Below are 14,500 nucleotides of genomic sequence, written 5' to 3' on the forward strand. Positions count from 1 at the left end.
AGCGGAGACTTGGTGAGACAAACAATGCTAGATGAACTAGAGTCTGATAGCGATGAATGTCAGGAGGTGGCCGCCCTTGCTGCAGCTAGCAGTCAAGTTTCTTCATCTAGTGTCAAGTCCATGAAGTCTAACAAGTAAATTTTTAAAAGGGTTGGCAAGTCTAATACTCTACCTGCTGCTGCACGGGTTGGCAGGGCCAGTAAGTCCAACACAAAACCATCTCCTACCTGTGTCGATGATGATATGGATGTGGAGATAACTAATGCTTTGCGAGGTATCCAACAGAACCTTGCAAAACCAGTGCAGGTTGCACCTTCTCCTGATCCTAGTAGTCCTCTATTGGATATGCTAAAAAAGATCACATTACCACCGGACGATAGGCTTGCAGTAAGGATGCACCTTTGCAAGCCAGAATTTCAAGTTCATCGCAGCTTCCTTATCAATATGGGTCAAGAATACCTTGAGCGTTGGGTGTTCAAATATTTATCTGGTAGTGATCCTGGTGATGACTGATTATGGTTGAGGGTCTGGTTTTGTTGCACCCTTTTGAAATCAGTATGTACCATATGACTACATGCTAATTATGGCCTGTTCGCTTGAACTGATCAGCTAGCTTATCAGGTAGAGTCTACAGTATTTTTCTCTCACAATAAATTAGCCAAGACCGGCTTATCAGCTGGTTTTAATACCAGCCGAACAAGCCCAGTCAGAGAGGTAGCTGACATTTATGGTGAAGTTTCAGACTCTTGGGACACAACTTATGTGATATCCTTTTGTGTATCGGCGAATTATTATCTAATCTTAACTTGTAATATTTGTTAGCCGATAGCTTAAAAACTCATTGTGTGAGAGATTATAAATTGAGCTCATATGAGTTCATTACTTATGATTGGAACACGAGTTCATGGTTTATTTGTTTCATAATGTGCTGTTCTCATCTGAAAATATAATGACTTATTTTATATAAGGTATTTGGTTTATTTATTCTCATGATGTGAAATGACCCATTTATCAACAATTACTTTAGCAATGAAATGGTTCATATGAAGTAATAACTTGGCACTCATAGACAATAGTGAGTGTAATCCAGGCAAGCTATATATGACCAAATGATGCCTGGCTTCTCTACCAGCTCAGGCATACTTTCAGGCCATCAACCAAACAACATAGCATGTTTTAGCTTTGCCTAGCCAGGCATTCTTGCAAGTGAAGACAGGCAGCTCCCAAGCAGGTGAATAGCCCAGGCAACTAGTTCAGGGTACTATCCAAACAACCTGTTTGTTGGACTCAGAATTACTATGATGATGCCACATTTTGAAAATGTGAATGCACATGGCGTCCGAATATGCACATGGTCTTTAAAATCTGTGCCAACAACATCGTAGTCAAGTGTTGTGAAATATTTTATGTGTGAATCAACGGGTGTGTATATGAGTATGAAAGATGAGAATTGAAGAATGAGTGTACAAGAGAAAGAATAAAAATTTTCATGTTTCTCGTTTTCTTTGTGCTCATGTTGTGCTCTATGAGTGCATTACCGGTCGATAGAACGATTTCTTTCTTAACATAGCATGGGTTCTTGTATTACTCAGGATGAGAATGTTGCCTACATGAATTACCATAAAAACAACACTTGTGGATGCTTGAAGCACCATGGTACCATAATCGACCCTAAATTGCCTTCCTCTCACATTGGCCCGGAAGTACATAAAACCAACGTCGTCGATGTCTCAGCAACGCCAAGCCATACAAAGAAAGTATGATGCTTTTCTATTCAAACGTCGGTAACAGATGAGGTACTCGAAGCACCAAGAGGGACAACTCGATATCATCGGCAACATAGCCCGAAAACATTGCGATGAAGGTGGAGACAAAGCCTTGCCTACACACCCCTTGAAGCGGCCTTGAGCTCACAACACAGAAATGTTGTAACGCTTAGAAACACGAACAACGGTCTGCAACCGGATTTGTGTAATGACCAAATGGGCCAAGAGGGAGGTTGAATTAGGCTCCATAAAATTCAAAGCAACAACCTTAACCTATGCAAAATATAAACCTCCATAACATGGTGGCACCTAAGTTTTGCTACAAAAGGACACTAGGTAATCCTTAGGGCTATCAATCTAAATAAGACCTTAGCAAAATTCACACTAAGAGTATTATCCTTAGAATAGAAGTAAGAATGAAACCAATGCTAAGCACTCTAAAGGGACCGTGACACCTAAGAGGGGGGAGGGGGGGGGGTTAAATTAGGTCACATGTTCTATCTAGATGTATTGTACCCTAGGTTCAAAACCTATCAACTAACCTAGCAAACTAGACTAGGAAGGTAAAAGCAAACAACCAAGGAATGCAAGAAAGTAATTGTAGAATAACTATAAAACATTAGGTTGGCATCAAGACTATCCTTAAGTACTTACTAGGTACTCAAGCCCTTGGGTTGTGATTATAGAAGAACTAAGACCAAACCATGGTGGGGGTATGTGGATGTTGGCTATATGTCTGACTCTAAGTGCATTTAGCTTTTTAGTGGGTTTTGGTTGATTAAACAATAACACGATTAAAGGTCTAACAAGTTTGCTAAGTTTTGAAAGCAAACTTGAGATATGAATTGTTTGTATCATTTAAAGTGTATCAAAGGTTCAATAATAAAAGCAAACTTGAAAGCCAGAATGATGTATTGTTGCGAAGTCAATACTAGTTCAATCAGAAGACAAAAATGCAAATGGAATTATTGAAAGAGCTTATACTTTGTGGGTTATCTGAGACATAAGATCTTGCATATGGAATGGTCTCAATTAAAGAGGTTACTCAAGGAAATCAATAATAACAAAGATGGATTTCATTATATGGATTTCATTGTATGCTTAATGTAGATTCAAATCATTGTCTTACTTGGGATGGCTTGAAAGGGTGGAAGATAGCGGCTTTGAAAGACCAAACAAGGGTGAACGGCAAGCGACGACTTGGGCACCGAAGGACCAAGGCTATGGTAAATAAGAGCATACTTGCATTGAGTCTTGTCACTAATCAAGCTATGAAAGTTATATAGTGAGGAGAATCAAATCATTGTAGGATCATTTGAAGAGGTGACTTGATGCCATTGATTAAACTAATATGAATGGAGTTGGATCAAGTCACATGCTCAAGATAGGCTATGCTCAAGAAAAAATGAAGATGAACATCTTGGCACCCTCTAGGGATGAAGATTACAAGATATGGCATTGATCGAAGAAGTAAAACTCAAGAGGTTTGAATTCATTTCTATTAAGAGAGATGCAACATGATGATAGTTGATTGTCTAAAGTGCTCAAGACAACCCATGTGAGAATTGAGTGAGAGAGTGAAAGATCCTAAATGGCTAGAGGGGGTGAATATCTTATAAAAATTCTCTACAAATACACTAGAGCAAGTGGTTAGTAACCTAAATGGCGAAATGCAATTTTGCTCTAGCTCTACAAGGGTTGCAAGCCACCTATACCAACAATTCTAGTTGCTATGATCTCTAGGTTCACACAAAGGCTAAGTCACTACTTGCTAAGCTAGTGAGCTCTCAAAGACTAACTAAAGAGCCTCTCTAACCAAACTAACAAGCTCTCAAAGACTAACTACACTAAAGAGCTTGACTAGGCAAGAATGTAAACAATGTAAATACAAGAGAGAGTGTCAGAAGATTATACTGCCGTGGCAAGAGAGATGAACCAATCAATGAATGCCCAATCAATCAACGGGAGAAATCCAAGAGACAAGTGACACACAATTTTTCTCCCGAGGTTCACGTGCTTACCGGGAGAAATCGCAAGCTCGGCGGGATTCGGCACTTTCGAGAAAATGGAATGTCTATTTTCTATTGCGCCGGATGCAAATTCTTGGTGGTTAGCACATTGGTGCAAGGGTGAAGAAGTTAGAAGTGAAAACGAGTTGGTCGTGAAGATGCCGGCGTCGGTCAACTGACCGGACGCTGGATCTGAATGCACCGGACGCTGGAAGGCTGCGTCCGGTCAGGCTGACGTACGGTCACGCAGAAGCTGGAGTGTGACCGGACGCTGGCTGCGTCCGATCGCGTTCAACCAGACGCGTCCGGTCATGCTCGGGAGCTTACTGGAAACGACCGGACGCTGGGGGTTCAGCGTTCGGTCAATTGAGTGCTGCTGCGTCCGGTCAGGTCAAGTGACCATTGGAACCGGGACACGTGGTCGTGTGCGAGCGACCGGACGCTGAGGTCCAGCGTCCGGTCAACACGACCGGAGCGTCCGGTCGGCCCGACCGTTGCCCAGTGAAGGGGTAACGGCTAGTTTAGCCCTTGGGGCTATAAATAGAAGTGGCCTTCGGCCATGGCTGGTGCGGAGCACCTTGGGGGACTTTGTGTCCATGCTTGAGAGTGCTTGGGAGCCCTCCATCACACACATACTTGATAGTGATCATTCGATTGTGTGAGTGAGCGATTCTAGTGTGATTGCATTGTGAGGTTGCATCGAGTGGCACTAGGTGATCGAGTTGCAAGCCGGTGGTGCTTGTTACTCTTGGAGGTTGCCACCTCCTAGATGGCTTGGTGGTGGTCTCCGTCGAAGCGCGCAAGAAGCTTGTGCGGCGCTCCGGAGAAGTGCTTGTGAGGGGCATTGTGCTTGCCCCACGGAAGCCGCGAAGAGCAACTCTAGTAAAGCATGTCATTGAGCTACCCTCACTCAAGGGGTAGGTTCTTGCGGCGCCCGACGTGCGGGCTTAGCGGGTGATGCTAATTAGCCGCCGAACCACCAAGTGAGCGGTCGACACAACGGGGACTAGCGTGTTGGCAAACACGTGAACCTCGGGAGAAAAATCATCGTGTCAACCTTGTTCTTCCCATTGGTTTGCATCCCCATTACACAAGCTTGCAATTACTTTTATACATAGTAAGCTTGTGTAGTTGCTCTTGTAATTAGATAGCTTGTGTAGCTTGCTAATTACCTTCTTGCTTGTGTAGCATAGAAGTAGCTCCCTTGCGTGGCTAATTTGGTTTTAGTAACCTTGTTAGTCACATTGCTTAGTTTGTGTAACTAAGTATTTGCGCTCTCTAATTAGGCATTGGTTGCCTTGTTATTGAGCATTGCTAGTGAGCTTAGTTAGCTTTGTGCTTTTGCTTACTAGCATGTGTAGGAGCTCCCTTGTTGTTTAAAGTACTAGTGGCATAGGTTTGTGTGACCTTGCTCCTAGAATTGTTTAGGAGAGCTCTAGCTAGCCCGGCACCTTAGTTGCATAATTAGTATCTTTGCAAGGTGCTAGTGAACATATATAGAGGGGTATAGTCTTGGCTAGACCGATTATTTTAATTCCGCATTTATATCGGTTAGCCGACGCGATTAAGTTTTAGAAAAGACTATTCACCCCCCCTCTAGTCGTCATCTCGACCCTTCAACATGCCTTACCCCCAATCCACATACTATGGTGGCGCCCATGGCCGACAGTGAGCAAAACCTAAAATTGGCCATGGCCAGACCACCACTGGACCCGACGAGAGTGGGGCTTCTAGCTAACTTCCTTTGCTTCTCACTGACACGAGGAATTGGGTTGGGAAGCTTTGAGTTGGTCATTATGAAAGGAAAAGGAGAGCGGTGCACTGCCGCCGCCACATCGTAGGGAGTGGCCTCGGCTGTGGTGACCCAGCCAAGACCCGATAAGGCATGGCAGCAAAAGGACACAACCGCACGAGCGATCGAAAGGGTCATGTTGTTTAATGCTCGGGTAAAGCCTTTAGAGGGTGCCTGTGCAACCATGTGCACGTGATAGCGCGACCTCACGATGCGGCAAGTCATGCCATGGAGCCGAGAGCAGAGCTAGGTAGGTGGGTTGAGTGGCAGAGGGTGAGCGCTATAGTAACCAAAACAACAAGACGACAAGGCGTAGCCCTGCATGTGCGCTCGAACAGTGCCATGGTTAGTAGCATCCCACGCATGGTGGAGAGCGGCTGTGGCCACACCTGGCCTGATGGGCAGCCGACGACCACACGGCTGGCCAGTAGGACAACAGTCATGGCCATAGGGTAAGCCAGCCAATGCACGGCGTAGCATGTGGTAGCAGCGACTGGCAGCAGTGTAGGTAGCCCACGATGGTGCAACACCACGTGCTTGCATGATTTTTGGAGCGCGCCAAACTTCAAACCCAGCTCGGTGGTGGTTCAACCAAAGTTACCAACCTAGGGCCGATACTAACACCTAACTGGCAAAGCAAACCACGCTCCTAGAGAGCGACCAGAGAGGAAAATGGAAGGATACCAATATGAGCTTGGATAGCGTGTTCTAACGAAGTTAGGGCAATTTTTGCGACACCACACCAACCCCAACTCATCCGTAGGCTACACCCTGCTAAAGCACTCACCTAGAGGCAACTAACAAAACAAAACCATGGAGCTAGTGCTTAAGTATTTAGTTAAAACATAAACACCAAGATGACATTGTCTTCTTCCTTTTAGTCTTAGAAGGTCTAGAGCTTAGATTCGATGTTTGAGTCCTAAAACTTTGGTTAACACTATTCACTTCCCAAATCTAAAGTTGCACTCTTAACTACACTATTTACTCATCCTTTTACATAAGCACTATACATACGTTATATTTTGTTTTTGTTTACCAAAATTGCTTTCCGTTTCATGTCTGTTTTAACTCATTAAAATTTGAAAACTCATTCGGCTAGATTTCCTGAGGCCTTAACCTAGGTGCTAAGCAGGTTCATAACACCAGAGGATATGGACAAGTTTTTCACAAAAGATATTCAATAAAATCCTTTTGGATTCATGTTGCTTGCCCAAGCATTTTACCATATGTAAAGGATATGGACAAGTTTTATAAACCTGAATTGGTAGCATTTGCTCCCCTTACAAATGTGCTAAGAGTTTGGATTTAAAAGCTTGCACATATGCATGGATTAGGAAGTGTGGGAGAGTAATAGCTACCAAATGATGCTAAGGTGTAAAGAATTGACCTTTGAAGAGTGATACCAATCGAAGTTGCCATTTGAACACCATCCTTAGCACCATGGTTAGTTAGATTGCACTTGAAAAACACAAACACTAGATACCTCGTGAGATCAACATTATAAGCAAGGCTCTAGTACCACTTGTAACGCAAGCAAGGTACATCTAACTATCATCCTATGCATGCTAGTTTTGCATTTCATCAATCAATCCTACAACTGGCATACACCACACAAGTATGGATATTGAATTAAGAACTTGTACTATGCAAGCAAACATATATAATGCACATACAAATACAACATACAAGTGTTTATGAACTTGCTCCCCCTACTTGTGCGCTTCAAATTTTAATTGACCCCCTTCCTTTGTCAATCCCCTATATGTCTTACTTATCTTTGTGACTCTCTTCCCCTTTGTCAACAATTAGCACAAAATGTGAGCTCAAAATTTTAGATAGATTAGAGGTGAAACCATGTGAAGTAAAGATCATTTTCCTATATTTGGTTCAATCTAGATCATTTGCAAAAGATATTTAACTCAGTTCGATCCAAGGGTAAACTTCTTCACACCTCATTTCAATGGTTATCTTGACAATGTTGAGTTAAACACTTATAGCTTATTTTCTAGATTAAACACTAGGTTTAAAAGCCCACAAACATGTCATATGTTACAACTAGATCATTTTGAGCATACAAGCAATAGTGGTACCATATAAGCATCAATTTCATTTGATTTTCATGAATGAGCCTAAGACATGTGAGGAATGACTAGATACACTAAACAAGTACTTAACAATGGATGAATGACATGTCAATTAATTTTACCTTGCTTTGCTTGAAGGAGAGGCATGTCATATAATGGGAGTGCATCAATACATATTTGAGAAGTCAAGTATATTCAATTTATTTCTTAGCTTGCAAAACCTCTTCTCATCAAGTAGTTTGGTGAATATGTCGACAAGTTGATCATCGGTGCCCACACTCTCAATGCAAATGTCCCCTTTTTATTAATGATCTCTTATAAAAGGATGACAGACATCTATGTGCTTTGTTCTTGAATGTTGAACCAGGTTGTTGGTGAGATTTATGGCACTCCCATTGTCACATAGCAATGGCACTTGTTTGAACTTGATTCCAAAATCACTCAAAGTAGCCTTCATCCAAAGTAATTGAGCACAACAACTACTGGCGAAAATATACTCCGCTTCGGTGGTTAAAAGTGCTACACTATTTTGCTTCTATGATGACCAAGATACAAGTGATCTTCCTAATAGTTGACATGTGCCTGATGTGCTTTTTCTCTCAACTTTGCATCCCACATAATCGGAGTCCAAATAACCAATCAACTCAAATCTTGCTCCTTTGAGATACCACAATCCAACATTTTGTGTATGCTTCAAATACCTCAATATTCTCTTGGTTGCCTTCAAATGACTTTCTCTTGGTGAGGCTTAAAATCTAGCACACATGCATACACTAAACATCACATCCAGCCTTGATGCGGTCACATAGAGTAGGCTTCCAATCATAGGCTGATACATTTTTTGATCCACCATGTTGCCACTAGCATCACTATCTAAGTTTCCATTTGTCCCCATATCCAAGTTTCCATTTGTCCCCATAGGTGTACTAATAGCTTTATCATCATCCATTCCAAACTTCTTGAGCATGTCTTTGATATACTTGCCTTGACTCGCAAATGTACCATTCTTCATTTGCTTGATTTGAAGGCCAAGGAAGTAACTAAGCTCTCCAATCATGGACATCTCAAACTCATTTATCATCATCTTTCCAAAGTCCTTATAAAAATATTGATTGGTTGATCCAAAGATAATGCCATCAACATATATTTGCAACACAAACAAGTCATTGCATATCTTCTTGGTGAAGAGAGTGGTGTCAACCTTGTCCATCTTGAATCCCTTAGAGAGTAGGAAATCTCTCAATCTCTCATACCATGCTCTTGGTGCTTGCTTCAAACCATATAAAGCCTTTCTCAACTTATAAACATGGTTGTGTTTCTTCTCAACTTCAAAGCTGGGTGGTTGTTCAACATAGACTAGCTCATTGATGTACCTATTGAGAAATACACTCTTCACATTCATTTGGTACAACTTGATGTTGTGGGTACAAGCATAGGCTAATAAGATCCTAATTGCTTCCAATCTTGCAACTGGGGCATATATTTCACTAAAGTCAAGACCTTCAACTTGACTGTAACCTTGAGCCACTAATCTTGCTTTGTTCTTTACTACTACCCCACCTTGATCTTGCTTGTTCCAATCATATTATGATCCTTAGGCCTCTCAACTAACTCTCATACTTGATTTCTCATGAAGTTGTTTAGCTCTTCATGCATATCATTCACCTAATCAACATCCTTCAAAGCTTCATCTATCTTCTTTGGTTCAATGGATGACACAAATGAGAAATGCTCACAAAATGATGCCAATCTTGATCTTGTTTGCACACCTCTTGAGATATCACCAACTATGGAGTCCAAAGGATGATCTCTTGCAACATTGGTTGGTTGGAGCACTCGCACTTGATTGCTCATACTTGATTGATCATTTGGTTGAGATGATGTACTAGCCACTTGTTGATCTTGGTCTTTGTCATCTCTTACACTAGCTTGACTTTGATCATGAGAACCACTAGCTTGCACATTTGAGTTAGAGATCATTTGATTCTTGTCATCTTCAACATAAATCACCTCTCTAGGCCTTATACCACCAATGTCCATGTTATTCATTGCATTAACTAATTGAGTGCCTCTCACATCATCTAGATTCTTATCTTCATCTTGGGAACCCTTGGTTTCATCAAATTCCACATCATGAACCTCCTCAAGAGTACCACTAGCCAAATTCCAAACTCTATAAGCCTTGCTAGTAGTGGAGTAACCAAGCAAGAAGCCTTCATCACATTTCTTCTCAAACTTGCTCAATCTAGTATCTTTCTTCGAAATGTAGCATTTGCAACAAAAAACCCAAAAGTATGCAATATTGGGCTTTCGTCCATTCAAGAGCTCATATGGTGTCTTCTCCATCATGGGGTGACAATAGAGGCAGTTGCTATAGTAGTAAGCCATGTTGATTGCTTCGGCCGAAAATGAGTGACTCACATTATACTCACTCAACATTGATCTTGCCATATCAATCAAAGTTCTATTCTTCCTCTCAACTAGGCCATTTGATTGTGGAATGTACTTGGTCGAGAATTGATGTCTAATTTCAAACTCATCATATAACTCATCAATTCTAGTGTTCTTGAACTCACTACCTTGTCACTTCTCACTTTCTTTATGGTTGTCTCAAACTCATTGTGTATTCTCTTGATGAATGTTTTGAAGGTTGCAAACGCATCACTCTTATCAACAAGAAAGAACACCCAAGTATATCTAGTGAAATCATCCACTATCATAAATCCATATTTGTTTCCACCAATACTAGTATATGTGATTGGTCCAAATAAGTCCATATGCAACAACTCAAATGCCTTAGATGTGCTCATCATGCTCTTCTTAGGATATGTGTTACCAACTTATTTTCTGGCTTGACATGCACTACATAGCCTGTCCTTCTCAAATGTGACATCTTTCAAGCCCTTTACTAGATCATGATTAATCAATTTGTTCAATTGTTTCATTCTAGCATGACCAAGCCTTCTATGCCATAACCAACCCATGCTAGACTTAGTGAGCAAACATGTTGACAATTGAGCTTCTCTAGCATTGAAATCAACTAAGTATAGATTATCATATCTAAATCCTTTGAATATCAAGTTAGAGCCATCTACACTTAAGATCTCTACATCGTCAACTCTAAATATGCACTTGAAACCAAGATCACACGATTGAGCTACCGACAATAGGTTAAAGTTCAAGCTCTCTACTAGTAGCACATTGAAAATGCTCAAGTCATTGGATATTGCAATCTTACCAAGCCCTTTGACCTTGCCTTTGCCATTATCACCAAATGTCATGCTATCAATCCCATTACTATCATTTGTGTTGATTGAATTGAACATTCTTGAATCACTGGTCATGTATTGTGTGCACCCACTATCAAGCATGCAATGCCTTCCTTTAGCTTTATAATTAACCTACAAAAGAAGATCAATTCTTTTTAGGTACCCAAACTTGCTTGGGTCCTTGAAGGTTAGTGACTAAGGTCTTTGGCACCTAAATGGCTTTCTTCTTTGAGCCCACAATTGGAGTACCAATGAACTTAGCATGCACACCATTGGCACCCTTGGTTAGCAAATAACAAGAATCAAATTTAATTGAGGATACATTAGTTTGCTTGTTCTTGTTCTTGCAATATTGCTCAATGTGCCTAACTTGCTTGCATCTAAGCAAAACCAACTACTGCCCTTCACAAAACTAGTCTTGTGAGTGATAAACGCCACCTTGCCTTTCTTGGGGGTATAGCCTAATCCCTCTTTGTTGAGAGAAAACCTTTGGCTATTCAAGCACTTTAGCAAGTGGGCATCTCCACCATAGGCATTGCCTAAGGCACGAGTGAGCTCATTCACCTCCTTCTTGAGGGTCTTATTTTCCACCATTAGTGAGGCATCATAAGTGAAACCATCATTAAAAGGTGAAGCAGAAGTAGAAGTGCTACAAGAAGGGTTAGTAGGAGCAACAACTATAGGCTCAAAGAAAGATTCATTGATTAGATCACATGTAGAGCCCTCACGCCACAATGACCTCCTTATTGGCTTGCTCAAGGAGAGAGGAGTGAGCTTTTTCAAGCTTAGAGTGAGCTTTGCCAATCTTCCCATGGGCTTTCACTAGCCTCTCATGAGTGGTATTGAGCTCATCAAAGGATTGCTCAAGAGATTTAACTTTCTTGAGTAATTCTTTGCACTCCTTTCCCTTCATCTCAAAGCAATTATGAACTTACTCCAACATGTCCATGAGCTCCTCCTTTGAGTATTCCTCCTCATCATCATCACTTTCACAATCATCATTAACACTCACATCATATTTTACTTTGGTAGGCTTTGCCATGTGGCAAGTCGATGGAGTGTTGAAGATAGAAGGCTTGTTGTTGATGGCAATGCTTGCTAGTGCCTTCTTGATAGATTTCTTGTCATCATCACTAGAGTCATCATCATCCAAAGAGCCATCACTATCCCAAGTGACCACATAGCCTCCACCCTTCTTCTTCTTCTTGAATGTCATCTTCTTCTCTTTCTTTTTCTTCTTCTCCTTCTTTTCTTTCTTCTTCCCACCCTGATCATTGTCACTATTGTAGAGACAATCCGCTACAATGTGATCCTTGCTCTTGCATTTGTAGCATCTCCTCACATACTCCTTGTTCTAATCTCTTCTCTTCCTTGCACCATAGCCCTTCTTCTTCATGAATTTATCTATCTTGCACACAAAGAGAGCCATGGCCTCATCATCAATGTCACTAGAATCTTCATCACCACTTGATTCTTCTTTATTTTCTTTGCCCTTGCTCTTGGATGAGGTGCTAGCCTTGAATGCTACACTTTTCTTCTTCTTGTCTTCATCCTTCTTCTCATCTTAGTCAACCCCCTCCCTTTCCACACGATATGTCTCTTGTATCATGACATCACCTAGTACTTGGTTAGGGGTTATGCCTTCAATCCTTCTCTTATGATGATCAATCTCAATGTCTCAAATCTTGGAGGTAAGCACATTAAGAACCGATGAGAGACATCATCATCATTTATCATCTCACCCAAAGCCTTCAAGTCATTAATGATCACTTGCAATCTATGGAACATCTCTGAAATGCTCTCATCATCCTTCATCTTGAAGCTTATCAACTTGTCCTTGAGGATGTACAACTTGGCACTCTTGACCATTGGTGTTCCCTCATATGTTTCTTCCAACCTCTTTCACACTTTACTAGCTCTTTCACAATCTTTGATTTGCTCAAACACCTTGGAATCAATGGCATTATAGATGGTGTTGAGAGCCATTGTATTGCATTGCTTGTTTGCCTTGTCTTGATTGGTGGGATCAAGAATCACATAATCACTCCTAGTCACATCCCACACTTGATCATTGATTGAATCAAGATACATCTTTATCTTTCTCTTCCAATAGTCATAGCATGTGCCATCAAATAATGATGGTTTGCCCCCCACATGGTTGAACATAACTTGAACCATCTTTTGACATCAAAGGTTGTAAAGCCTTGATTAAACAGTGATTATGGCTCCAATACCAATTGAAAGATTCTAAATGGCTAGAGGAGGGGTGAATAGCCTATAAAAATTCTCTACAAATACACTAGAGCAAGTGGTTAGTAACCTAAATGGCGAAATGCAATTTTGCTCTAGCTCTACAAGGGTTGAAAGCCACCTATACCAACAATTCTAGTTGCTATGATCTCTAGGTTCACAAAAGACTAAGTCACTGCTCTCTAAGCTAGTGAGCTCTCAAAGACTAACTAAAGAGCCTCACTAACCAAACTAACAAGCTCTCAAAGACTAACTACACTAAAGAGCTTGACTAGGCAAGAATGTAAACAATGTAAATACAAGAGAGTATGTCGGAAGATTATATCGCCATGGCAAGAGAGATGAACCAATCAATGAATGCCCAATCAATCACCAGAGAAATCCAAGAGACAAGTGACACACAATTTTTCTCCCAAGGTTCACATGCTTGCCGGCACACTAGTCCCCATTGTATCGACCAACACTTGGCACCACAAGAACCTACCCACAAGTGAGGTAACTCAATGACACGAGCAATCCACTAGAGTTACCTTTCGGCTCTCCATCGGGGAAGGTACTAGACCCCTCACAATCACCGGGAGATGGCCACAAACAATTACCAACTCGTGCCAATACTCCTCTGCTGCTCCAAGCCATCTAGGTGGCGGCAACCACCAAGAGTAACAAGAAATCTGTGGCCACAACGATCCCCAAGTGCCACTAGATACAATCACTCAAGCAAATGCACTAGGAATCACTCCCAATCTCACTATGATGATGAATCAATGATGGAGATGACTGAGAGGTGTTTGCTTAGGCTCACAAGGATATATCACTAATGAAAATGTACAAGAGAGTGAGTCCAAGGCACCCAAGTCTATTTATAGACCCCCTCAAAAGATAGAACCGTTGGGGTCATGGGGGTGACCGGACCCAACTAGAGTCCAGTCCTGGTGAATTCGGTCAGTCACCTAGCCAACCAGAGGTCGCCATGTCACTCCATGATTTGAATTTGACCATTGCCACCCACACGCTTAGATGACCTCACCCGCAGTAGGTGAGACCAGACACACTGCCCTCTTGGGTTCGGTTCTGTCCAGAGAGTTCACCGAGAGTTAAAATACGACCAGACCCAGTCTGAAGTCGCATGACCGGACTCAAAGGTGGGTTCGATCCTCACAAGTTCCACTCGCTCATGTGCCAACTCACTCAAGACTAGACTCTCTTCACAGATCAACTGGACCCAGCCGCGCCAGAGTCCAGTCACGTCGAAATCTTTGCAGAGAGGGTTTTCGACCCTCGGACCGAGTTCGGTCCTCGCCACCGGACCTAGAGGTAGGGTTCGGTTCTC

The sequence above is a fragment of the Miscanthus floridulus genome, chromosome 4 (genome assembly GCF_019320115.1).
Source record: "Miscanthus floridulus cultivar M001 chromosome 4, ASM1932011v1, whole genome shotgun sequence".
In the NCBI taxonomy this organism is placed as follows: domain Eukaryota; kingdom Viridiplantae; phylum Streptophyta; class Magnoliopsida; order Poales; family Poaceae; genus Miscanthus; species Miscanthus floridulus.